The 12878-nt window shown below is 37.9% G+C and overlaps 1 protein-coding gene across 5 annotated transcripts in view; it reads left to right on the plus strand.

The window, feature by feature from the left end:
* The window catches only part of MTUS2 (microtubule associated scaffold protein 2), a 585745-nt gene that overhangs the window by 80530 nt on the left and 492337 nt on the right, over window positions 1-12878 (plus strand). For 4 of the 5 annotated variants that reach the window (XM_041765696.1, XM_041765701.1, XM_041765700.1 and 1 more), the window contains one exon: window positions 11270-11352. The exons of the other annotated variant lie outside the window; for it this stretch is intronic. The gene's annotated coding sequence lies outside the window, so the exon portion shown is untranslated. Of the gene's footprint in view, window positions 1-11269; window positions 11353-12878 lie in introns of those variants that run through there. 5 annotated transcript variants of the gene reach the window in all.

Consider the following 12878-nt stretch of genomic DNA (forward strand, 5'->3'; position numbering starts at 1 on the left):
CCGCCAACTCTAAAAATATGTCTTAACCCAAAGATACCTTTTAGAGCAAAACATACCTAACGTTTTACTCTGAGTTCATTCTTGATTTCATTTATTTGAGATTATGTTTTGAATCATCTGCTGTGGTTGGATGAGAAGTTCATAGGGTTGGTCATATTCTCCTTCCCGACCAACCTCTTTCCCTCCCTCTCACCTTCCTTTTTTCCTTCTCTCATTGTTTCTGTAAGAACCTACTCTGTAAAAGACATATTCCAGACATTTGAGGGACACACTTGAGGAGCTTATGGTCCAGAAAGGAACCTGATGTGCAGGACTGCAATTGAGAGTGCTGCAGGCCACAGGAGAACACTTGCTAGGTTCTAGGAGGATTAACAGGGAGGAGAACGTCAATGCAGAGAAAGGAGAGATGGCTTCATGGTGAGGCTCACATTTATGCTGAATTTGGGTGAGTGTGTGCTTGTGCTGATGGTTGTGAAAGAGGTGGGTGCAGGTGGTGGGCATTCCCAGGAGAGAAAACAGTGTAAGCAAGTGTCTGAAGGCAGGACAGCCTGGAGTGTCCCAAGGAACCAACAGCATTCCATATGGCTGGAGAGGAGAATGAATAGCAGCAAGTAACCTTGGAGGGTGAATTTGTGGGTGGTTATGGAGGTTCCTGAATGCCAGGTGACAAGTTTGCACTCTCTTCTTCAGGCTGTGGGGAGCTACTGCAGACATTTAGCATCCCTTTGATATATCGGAGCTGTAGTCAGAGTCAAGTGTCCTAACTAGACAAAAAATCCCCCCCCCCAAAACAACAAAAACAGAACCTACTTTGGAAAACTGCTGAGTAAGTGAGCTGGCAAGAGGTATTTGTGTAGGGAGAAAGAACAGACAGAGTCAGGAAGTTATTCCTGGCCACATGATGCTTCCAGAAGGTCTTTCAGGATTCTTTCCGCACCCAGTTTAATGTAGAGAGTGGCATAGGGCAGATAAAAGGGGGAGGACCAAAACAACAGTAAGAATGGTAATCGTTTCCCATGATCTAAAGGCAGAGCCATTGTCAACTGATCTGATCTATGGTGAAAAGAGTCTTGCTGCTGCCACATGTAGGCTGAATCATTATATACATTTCTGTTAGCTTTGGTATGCCTTAATTTTTCTGTGGTTTTGATAACAAGTAATTCTGAAGCTCTTTCTGAAATATAGGACTAGAAGTACCTCTTGAAGCACAGGGCTTCCCAAGACACTGAGTTCCCTGGAGGAGCTCGGATTTCAGATGCATTAGAGAGAGACTGCATGAGTATCAAGATACCCTCCAAATGGTTTTTAAAGCTATACAGCTGGCCAAATGAGAAGACAGGTTAAACAGGCTTTCCATATGAATAGAACATGATTATAATTATTTATATCCTTGAGTTGTGAGGCTTAGTTTCTGCCATGTGCAGATTTGCAAATTTTTATGACTCAAAGAAATATATCGTAGAACTAGGATTCTAGAGACACATCATTTTGCCTTTGTTAAAGACTTGAGATTTTGCACGTACAGCAAGTAAGTCACACTTTATTTTTTCAGAGATGGGCAGAAGGCACATAGAGTAAGATGTTGAGAACATTTAGGATTGTATCATTTCCTTTTGAGGGGCCACTCCTTACTGTTTAACTTTTGTCCTCATTATTGTCCTTTCTGTGGGCTGAATTATATCTCCCAATTCATATATTGAAGCTCCAACCTCCCAGTGGATGGTGTTTGGAGATGGAGCCTTGGGAGGTAATTAGGTTTAGTTGAGGTCAGGAGGATGGGGCCCTCATGATGGTATTAGTGCCCTTATAACAAGAGGCAGCAGAGAGCTTACTCTTTCTTTATGCACCACATGAGGACATAGCAAGATGGAGGTCATCTGCAAGTCAGAATGAGAGTTCTTGCCAAAAACCAGATCATCTGGCACCTTGGGCTTGGACTTTCAGCGTCCAGAATTGTGAGAAAATATACTTTTGGTGTTTAAGCTGCCCCATCTGTGGGTGTTTTGTTATGGCAGCGTTAGCTGACTAATAGGGCTACCGCAAGTAAGACTTACAAGGGAAGGTTGGAAATCATGTGTTTATTACATAAGAAATGCTGTACTATTTCTTTTTGAGGCTGTATTGATAATGCATTTTTAGCATTATGAATGTGATATAGACAGACTGAGGGTGAATACTGGGGTCTGTTTGTGTGACAAATTCTAGTAAAAGGGAGAACATACTTTGCTTTAGAATCAAAAAATAACCTTGGAACCTGGGGTACTGTATGCTTTAGGTATGGAAACTCCCAGCCATTGGGAGATTTAACTAGCTTAACTTTTACTTAACTAGTGTAACTAGCATAATGTTTAAATACAAAAGTTCTTGCATATACCATGAGGTTAACAAATTAGTTATTTTATGAAAATGATCAGTTTTGGAGGTCCTATAGCAATAAAAGAAGTGCTTAAGATAAAACAATTTGAAACAGAGAAAAGGTCAAGAGAGGTGTGAAAGCATTTCAAAGAGCTAGAAATCCACCTGTCAGTTTTAGCTCTCCTAAAAATCATCCATCCTCAGTGTCTGAAAGCCAGTCTCATGTGTGCCAAGTTCTGTGTAGCAAAACAAAGGGGAAAGGAGGAAGCAGCTAATATCTGTATGTGGAGGTGATCCTAGCTATGCTCTTGTTCCTCTCAGATCTGAAATATGGTGGGAGTCCCTAGGAGGTGGTTTCAGAGGTCTTTGAGGCTACAGCCCTATTGGAAGAGAACATAGCATTAACCTTCACTGTCCTAGACTGATTTAGTACTAGGCAATATTTCATGGGTTTTATTTGACTTTTATTTTTTAATTTGTGCAGTAATGAGCTGTCTTTCTGTTGGAATTTTAGGGTATAGAAAGGTATTTTGAGGAATTCTATAATCAAAAGTAAAGTATTTATAGGTATCTTAAATTTGAAGCCATACACTTCCCCAGTATTAATTTGAGCAGTTAGAGAGTTACCTTCATTTTTTAGATTAAATAATATTAATAGCTAGGATATAACTCCCAGGAATATTTAAAGCCATAGGCAGATTTAGATTTAGTAACTTACTGAAAACTGGTTTCCTTAAAAATTTTGGTGTGCTTTCCAGGAAGGTAAGTGTTAAGTTCTTGAGAAATCAAATCAAAACAGCTGAGTTGTTCCCTGTGTGTATATCTCTGCACCAGGCCTTCTAGAAGCTACAGAGAAGCGTGAGCTTCTATGAATTCAAATTCTGACAGTGCTGTGTGAGACCATTTTCTCAGCCTTCACTGAATTTTAAACTATTTGAGATCCAGGACAAAAAAAAAAAATGTGAAAAGGAGATGATAAAAGAAAATGTAATTAACATTTTATCAGCAGTGTCTCAGTGTAGTGTGATTGATTATTAGAGTAATTTTATAGGTAATGAATGATACAGGATGTGAGGCAGAAGGGTCAGAGAAGAGTTGGGATTTTTATTGAATGTTAAAGGAACTGGTTAGATTCTGGCAAGCAGTGATGAAGTGGGAGGCATTCTAGGAGAATGGATTCAGTTTTGTGGGGAAGGGGGCTGAGGGGTGACACTCTAAGATGTGTTTGAGGCAGGAGCTGTTGTATAATCTGTAGGATTTGGGACAAAATGAAAATGTGGGGTGTCCTGTTAAAAAATTATTAAGAATTTCCAGGCTGTGACAGCGGAGCATGGAGCCAAACATGGGGCTCTGGAATAGGATGCTTGTCTGTGAAGCTGGCCCTGGTTTGAGGGATGGTGAATAAGCTAGATTAATTAGGTCCTAATGACTTCTAAAGATGAGTATTAAAAAATGTTACCAAAAGCTCTATCAGAACTTAAAACTTTTCTTTGTCTCAGCTTTACCATCCCATGGTGTGAAATATTTATCATGGGGTGCTGCTTAGAGCCAGAATCCTGCTCTTTACCCAGTGACTTCTCCTGTCCTGAACACAGCACTGAAGATATTTTTTTGGACACAAAGATGAAAAGCTTAGTTACGTGACCAACCCCTTCATCTCCACTGATTGCAAACATCATCTCTTCAAAGAAAATGATCAAGTTTAGAAAGAACCAGATTATTGCTGTGCTAGCTAGGGGCTTGGCAGTCATTAGTGAGTTAGTTAACAGTTGTACCAGAACTTCTTTCTTAGGTTTAAATGCTCCAAAGCAATTTATCACTTCAAATAAAAAAACAAAATAGAAATCACTCTGGAGGCAATATATTTTTATTTTTGACATACTTAAAAAACAAACTGTATAATAGACTGGAAATTCTGGGCACTTGAGTCTGACTTCACATGAGCTGTGATGTATCATCTTTGGTTAAATGTCTCATCTATCAGTGATCACTTCCCTGTGCAGTAATGATTAGTTAGAATATTTGCCTAATATCTGGGTGGTTAAGGAGAATACTAGAATAATGCAGACTTGATGAAGTTGTAAGCTTTTTATTTAGCAAAGAATTCAAATTCTCTTTATTCCTATCTTTCCTTTAGTTCCTACTACAACCACCGTGGCCCAGCAAAGGCGGTGTCTCAGTTTTACTTTTTCAGGCAATAAACACATTTCCTCTTGGCATTGTTTTTATTTTGAGATCAATGTACATTTACATGCAGCCATAAGAAATAACAGACATATAGTATATTATCCTTTACCTAATCTTCCTCAATAATAACATCTTGCAAAACTGGAGTACAGTGTCACAAATAGGGTATCAGCATTGATTCAATCCACCGATCTTGTTCAGAGGTCTCCAGTTTTGCTTATATTTATTTGTGTCTGTGTGTTTAATTGTCTAATTTTATCAGATGTATAGGTTCACATATCACGGTTGTAGTCTAGATTCTGAAGTTCATCATCATGAGGATCCCTCTTGTTATAACCACACTCACTGGAACACCCGTACCTCATCATCCTTAACCCCTGGTAGCCTCTCATTGGTTCTTCATTTCCATAATTTTGTTATTTCAAGACAAAATAGTTGTAGTCATACAATATGTAACCTTTTAGGATTGTATTTTTTTTCACTCAGCTTAATTCCCTGATTGTTAATCCAAATTGTTGTGTGTATTATTAATCTGTTCCTTGTACCACTGAGCAGTATTCCATGGTATGGATATACCGCAGTTGTTTAAAAGTTATCTAGGGCATTTCCATTTACAGGCTAGATTGCCAGGCTACTGTATCAGAGTACCACAGACTGAATGGCTTAACTAACAGAAACGTGTTTTCTTACAATTCTGGCAGTTAGAAGTCTGAGATCAAGGTGTTAGTGGGGTTGGTTTCTTCTGAGGTCTCTCTCCATGGTTCATAGATGGTCATTTGCCCTTTGTGTCATCACGTGGTCTTCCCTGTGTGTGCTTGTGTCCAAATTTCTCTTCTTTAAGAACATCAGTCATATTAGAAGGAGTCCACCCCAATGACTTTAATGAATCTTAATTAGTTCTCTACAGTTACTGTCTCTAAATACAGTCACATACTAAGATACTAGAAGTTACAACCTCAACATACAAGTTTGGAGGTAGGCAGAACTCAGTTCAGCCCATAATAGTCATGTATGGTTTTTCTGTGAATGTCAGTTTTTATTTTGCTGAGAAAATGGCCAAGAGTACAATTGCTGGGTCCTATGGCAATTGTATGTTTAGTCTTGCTGTTGTCGATGCTGTTTTAAACTGCCAAGCAGTGAGACAGAGTGGCTAAAATGAGCAATGTTTCTCTGCATCCTCAGCACCATTTGATATTGTCACTAACTTTTAGTCATTCTGATAAATCCGTAGTGACATCTCATTGCAGTTTTAACTTGCATTTCTCTTTTGGTGAATGCTGTTGAACTTCTTTTCATGTGCTTATTTGCCATCTGTATCCTCTGGAGAAAAGTCTGTTCATGTCTATTGCCCATTTTTGAATTGGAGATTGTTTTCTTGCTCTTGACTTTTGAGAGTTCTTTATATATATTCTAGACATGAATTCCTTTTCAAATGTGTGGTTTGCAGGTCATAGATGTATAGCTTGTCTTTTCATCCTTTTAACAAGGGCTTTTCCAGAGCAGATACTTAAATTTTGATGAAGTTCAATTTATCAGTTTTTTTTCTTTTATGTGATTGTGCTTTTGGTTCAAGCCTAAGAGCTCTGCCTCGCCTTAGATCCCAAAGATCTTCTTCTATATTTTTAAAATTAAACTTTTACGGTTTTATTTTTTACAAAACAAAACAATATGGTCTGTGGTCCATATTGACTTAATCTTTGGTATAATATGTGAGATTTAGGTTGAGGTTAAATCTGCCTATGGATGCCTATGGATGTCCAAGTGTTCCAGTACCATTTGTTGAAAAGGCTATTCTTCCTCCATCAGATTGCTTTTACACCACTGTCAAGTATCTGTTGGACATATTTTCACATCTGGGTTTCTGGGTTCTCAAGTCTGTTCCATTGCTCAATGTGTGTCTTCTTCTGCTAGTATGAAACTGTCTTGATTACTGTAAGTCTTGATAATGGGTAGCATGACTCCTTCTATTATATTCTTGTTCCCCCCCCAAGAATGTTTTAACCATAATAGAGTCTCTGCCTTTTTGTATAAATTTTAGAATAAGCTTTTTTATGTCTACAAAAAAAATAAAATCCTCACAGAGACTTTTTTAAAAGATTTTATTTATTTATTAATGAAAGATACAGAGAGACAGAGAGAGAGAGAGAGAGAGAGAGAGGGAAGCAGAGACACAGACAGAGGCAAAAGCAGGCTCCATACAGGGAGGCTGACATGGGACTCGATCCCGGGTCTCCAGGATCACGCCCTGGGCTGAAGGTGGCACTAAACCGCTGAGCCACCTGGGCTGCCCCCTCACAGAGATTTTCATAGTAATTATGTCATATTAATTTGGGGGAAATTGACATCTTTACTATGTTGACTCTTCCAATCCATGAAAATAATGTCTCTCCATTTGCTTAGATCTTCTTTGATTTCGTTCATCAGCATTTATAGTTTTCAGCAAAAAGATCCCATATATATATTTTAAGTGCATACCTAAGTATTTCATTTATTCTGAAAAGATTATAAATGGTATTGTATTTTTAAATTTTGGTTATTGCATGCCTTTTGTTAGTATAAAGTTGATATTTATGTGTTGGTATAAAATTGATATTTATAAATCATAAATTGATATTTATGTGTAGGTATAAAATTGATATTTATGTGTTGATCTTACACTTGCAATTTTGCTGAATTCATTTATTATTTCCAAGAGATTTTTAAAGTAGTTTCCTTGGGAATTTCTACATGGCAAATCATGTCATATGCAAATTTGGATAGTTTTATTTCTTCCTTTTTGATCCAAATTTATTTCCTTTTCCTGCCATACTGTGCCAGCTAGAACTTCAAGTATTGTGCAGAATAAAAGTTCTGAGAGTAGATCTTAGGATAAAAGCATCTAGACTTTCACTGTTAAGCATGCTATTTGCTGTAGGATTTTTGTACATACTTATTATCAAATTGAGGAGTTTACCCCTTTACTCCTAACTTGTTGAGAATTTTTGTCATGAATGGGTATTGGACTTTGTCAAATGCCTCCCCCCCCCCTTTTTTTTTTTTACATCATTTGTTACGGTTTTTCTTCTTTAGTCTGTATATAGAAGTGGATTACTTTGATTGGTTTTTCACATGTGGAATCAGCTTTGCATACTTGGAATAAATCCAGCTTTGTCATGGTATGAATTCTTTTATACACTGTTGGACTAAATTTACCAGTATTTTGTTGAAGATTCTTATATTTATGAGAGCTATTGGTCTGTAGTTCTTGTGTTTGTTTTGTTTTTGTTTTTCCTTTTTTTTTTTTTTATTGGTGTTTAATTTACCAACATACAGAAAAACACCCAGTGCTCATCCCGTCAAGTGTCCACCTCAGTGCCCGTCACCCATTCCCCTCCAACACCCGCCCTCCTCCCCTTCCACCACCCCTAGTTCGTTTCCCCGAGTTGTTTTTCCTTTTTTTTTCTTTTTGGTACTGTCTTTGTCTGGTTTTGGTATCAGGGTAAGACTGGTTTCTTATTTTTTTTAGATTATTTATTTATTTATTCATGAGAGACACAGAGAGAGGCAGAGACACAGGCGAGGGAGAAGCAGGCTCCATGCAGGAAGCCCCATGTGGGACTCCATCCTGGGACTCCAGGATCACACCCTGAGCCAAAGGCAGACGCTCAACTATTGAGCCACCCAGGCATCCCGAGACTGGTTTCTTAAAATGAGCGAGGAAGTGTTCTCTTATTTTCTATTTTCTGAAAGAGATTGTATAAAATTGGTGTTAATTCTTTAAACATTTGATAGAATTCTCTAGTGAAACCATCTGGGCCTGGTGATTCTTTACATTATGAATTAAATCCTTAAATAGTTATAGGGCTATTCAGATAATCTCTTTCATATTGGGTGAATTGTGGTAATTTGTGGGTTTTTAAGACTGGGTCCATTTCATCCAAGATTCCTTCTTTTATGATTTCATGACTTCCTTTGTATGAAGAATCTCCTTTAGCTATTCTTTAAGGATAGATCTTTTAGCAATGAATTGTTTTAATTTTCCTTCAAGTGAGAATGTCTGTTTATCTTTCATCCCTGAAGGAGAGTTTTTCTGGGTAAAGAATCTGCTATTGACAGTTCTTTTCTTTCAGTGCTTGAAAACATTGTGCCACTTTCTTACCTCCACAGTTTCAGATGAATAAAACCAAATTGGCATTTCCCTATAGGTAATCTATTATTTCTCTCTGGCTGCTTTCAAGATTTTTCTTTGTATTTAGTTTGAGAAATTTATGATATGTTTTGGTGAGGATTTCTTTGTGTTTACCCTGTTTGGAATTCATCAGCTTCTTGATTCTGTAGATTTATGTTTTTTTTTTTTCCAAATGTGAGGTGTTGTCAGTCATTATATGTTAAAATATTTTTTAGTCCATTTTCTTTCTCCTTTCCTTCTGGGACTCCAAAAGATACGATTGTTGGATCTTTTCTTATTATCCCACAGGTGCCTGGGGTGCTATTAATTTAGTTTTTTTCAGTTTACTTTCTCTATGTTACAATTGGGTAGATTTTATTGTTCTGTCCTCAAGTTCACTGTTTCTTTCCTGTCATCCCACTTTAGTATTGAGCCCATCCATTGAATTTTTTTATTTCTGTTATTACATTTTTCAGTTCTATTTTTTTTCATTTTTTTTAAAGAAAATATGTAATTACTAGCTGAAGCATTTTTATCATGGCTGCTTTATAATCCATGACAGATAATTCCAACATATTATTTATTTCAATGTTGATGCCAGTCAGTTTTATTTTCTCAAATCAAGTTGTAATTTTCCTGATTCTTGGAATGGTGGGTGATTTTCAATTGTATTTTGGATGTTTTGGCTATTTTGTTAGAATTCTCTGAATTCTTTTTAAATATTTTATTTTGGAAGGCAGTAATGCTTTTTAGGTTTAGTACACAGATCCTGGCCTACTTTTGGGGGCTCTCTTTTAATGGTAATTTAATTTTTAAGTATTCTGAGTGTGTCTAGTGCCACTGGGCCTCTCACTGGTCCCTACTGGTGCTGCCTGAGGGAATGGAAGTTGTTTACTCAGATCAGGACATTTTGTACCTCTAGATGTGGTAAGAGTGTCTTTGGTTCATGGGTATAGTGATGCTTCCTCTGCCTGGCTGTTTGTTGTGTTGAGATCCTTTACTGGTGCTTCCTAGATGGGCAATGTCTCTCAGTAGGGAAAGGAGTCTCTAGCCCATGGGAACAAAGTAGTTTTTCATGCTAGATAAGTTGTGGTGGTAGGATCCCCTGCCTGTGGATATACAGAGTACTTCCCAGGCTTGATATTGTTGTGGGAGGATCCCTCTTGCCTATGCTGCTTGGCCCCCTGTGCCACTAGGTGGAGAGGGGAATCTTTGGCCCTCGGGGGACAAAGATGGTTCCCAGCCACCTTCTGCAGTAGAATCACCCTTGTTGGAAGTACTTCCCCTTCCCGCCATTTTTTAATTTTTCAGTGGAGGTTAGTATTCTTGCCTAACTGGGAGAAGAATGCTTCCCTGGCTATTTACTGTCAGCAGGGATCTCTATCATTCCCCCTTGCCTGGCTCACATGGTGTTGTCAACAGGACTCCCTTGTGATACAGGGAAGAAATGAACCTACATGGGCTGCCCTCTGTTGCTGGGTTGAGAATCAGGAAATACCAGGTCTGGGTTGCCTTCAGCTTTTGGGTGGGAGATCCTAAGGCCTCATACTACTTTGCTGTTCCTTTAGTTTTAGGGTCCCTAACCGTCTACCTTCCTTTGTACACCTTTTAGCAGTCTGCTTTGAGTAACCCTTGCTTTATTTCTGGGTTCACTACCAGTAACATATTGCAAAGCAGAACAGCTTGGAAAAGAGGATGGAAGGGAAGGGGAGGAGGGAGGGAAGATAAAGAAAGGGAATTAAGCTGATCAAATGGAATTTTTTCCTCTTTTTTTTTTTTTAATTCTTGGGAATTATGAAGTCCAAGCTATTATAGGCATAGCTCATATTTAGTGGGGAGGGGCAAGGAGAAGTGAGACTATGCCATCTTGTCTAGACTTATATATTTTCTGTTTAATTTTCACTTCCTTTCTATTTTGTTTTTCCCTCTTTTTGCTTGAAAAGCTTTGAGAGTAATCCTGCAGTCAAGCAGTATCCTCTTGTTCTTGGGTACAAATGTATGGAGGCCTGCTGTATCTGACCAAGGTGACAACTCCAATAGACTGAATATATTTTGCTGATATAGACTTATTTCTTTCTAAAAATATTAAAACAAAAGTTTAAGTACATGTGCATTGGGAGTAAAAGAGAGGGGGGTCTGCTGTGTAGGGATGATGGGATAAGTTGGCACTGCCCTTTCCTCTCTGGCACCATGCTTGTGGCCAGTGCTTGTCCTGGCTGAACAGGATGTTGTGGCCATCTGGTCCCCCAGTTTCAATCACTTGAAGTAGTGCCCAGTAGCTCTCTGTCAGGGACTATCTTTAGATTATTTCAAGGTAATTCTTATACTTTGGGCACTGAAAAGGAATGGAAAAGTATAGAAATCACTTTAAGATTAGTGGGAATTAGTATAGGAGCAGATGAGAGCTCTTCCTGATGGCCTTTTTTCCTGTAAAAAAGGGCACATATATTGCCTTTTGCTTTGAGAGATAAACCAGAATCAAATTTGTCTTGTTAGGCAAGATGTGCCCCATCAGTAAGAGTGATTTCATTATATACTTTATTGCAAAGGAAAAGATTTCATTTCTGCTCCTTGTCTTAGGTCCTCTTTCTAATGCTGAGATGAGAAGGAGATGAGAGATGCCTTGGTTGTCTTTGGGTCATAGCAGGATTTGGTCAAACAAGGTAAGTTTGGATCAGTTTTGCTTTTTACCCAGAATCAGAATATTGTGCTTAATTATTTTGACACAAGAAGCTGTTGCCCATCCCTAACTTTGCAAAAGTCAATGGGATTGAAGTTTCCTTAAGAAGAGAAATTGAAGTACATTGATTCTGGCTCTACTCATTTAATGATGAAACAGTTAATGAATTCTGAGCTAAGGTCCTGTATTTTCTGTTTTATGTGAGACTAATATTTTCATTGAATAAATGGGAATGAATTTCATGCGAATGTACATGAATATATACAATCATTTAAAATATTTTAAGAACTAACATTTGTCCTTCAGGAAGAAATACTAGTTGTAGGCCACTTTTAAGCTATTTAAACATTTATGAAATATTTAGTACTGTATTTTCTAAATCCTAACTCCTATCTGGGCAACTTGGTGGGACTCTGTTTCTCTGTGGTGGGTCTTGTTTGTCCCATACTGAGGACCTCTCACACTGGTGAGGGTGGTTGACTCAGATCTGAGTCCATGCCATGGCATTGAATCCTGGTTCCACTGTTTATAAATTTCAGGCCTTGGACAAGGTACATCACCCCCAGTTCCTCAGTTTCTCATGTATATACTGTAGAAATATAGTGATGTTATGAGCATGAAATGGAACAATGTATGGAAAGCACTTAGAACAATATCTTGCTAATAGCAAACATATACTAGGTATTGTTCTTGTGATGCACAGTTACTGGTATTTTGAAACCAAAAGGAAGTATGTATGATTGTGGGAATTAAAGATAAAGCCATCTTGGCATTGTTATTCATCATCAAGATCTTAATACTCTGGATGAGTTATAAAAATGCTGTGTACTAATATTTAGCTTGATGCCATGTTGCCCTCCCTGAGTTGACAGTGTCTTACTTCTGTTGCTGTCTTTCCCACATCTGATACCCTGCCTTCCCCTTCCTTCCCATGGGTAGACAGTTTCAGATTCTCATTATTTTGTTCTTCCTAACAGTCAAGTTGGAAACAAGTTACTGAAAACACAAATCCCTATCTGTTTCTAAAAGATATGGTGTAAACATAGTGGGCATTTATGACAGCTAATTTTGTTGTACTTTGTTATTTGGAGAAGATGATGTTAATGCCAAATGAGTAATAAAAAATCAATTAAATTCATTTAAGGAAATTAAAGTGCTGACAAGTTCATAATGGCTTTTCTGGTTGTTAAATGAGATTGACATGGATTAACAATTGGTAGTGGACAGAAATTTGCTGAATTTACTGAAGTATATTTCCATTAAAATGACAGCTGTGTAGAAGAGCCGTAACCAGGGCATTTAGTTATGGGACCCCAGAGTGTGAAGGAGAGAACTAATCAAATAAGACAAGTTGTACTTAATTTTAATTAGGTAAATTCCCCTTCATGTTTTAATCCCATAAACTCAGTCATGGATGGTGTAGAAGCTAGTGGGATGCCATCTAATAGTGTAATGCTGGTTTCTTTTTCTAAGTTATTAAAAAAAAAAGTAGAATTAACTTTTGTACTT

The sequence above is a fragment of the Vulpes lagopus genome, chromosome 8, assembly GCF_018345385.1.
Source record: "Vulpes lagopus strain Blue_001 chromosome 8, ASM1834538v1, whole genome shotgun sequence".
Lineage (NCBI taxonomy): Eukaryota > Metazoa > Chordata > Mammalia > Carnivora > Canidae > Vulpes > Vulpes lagopus.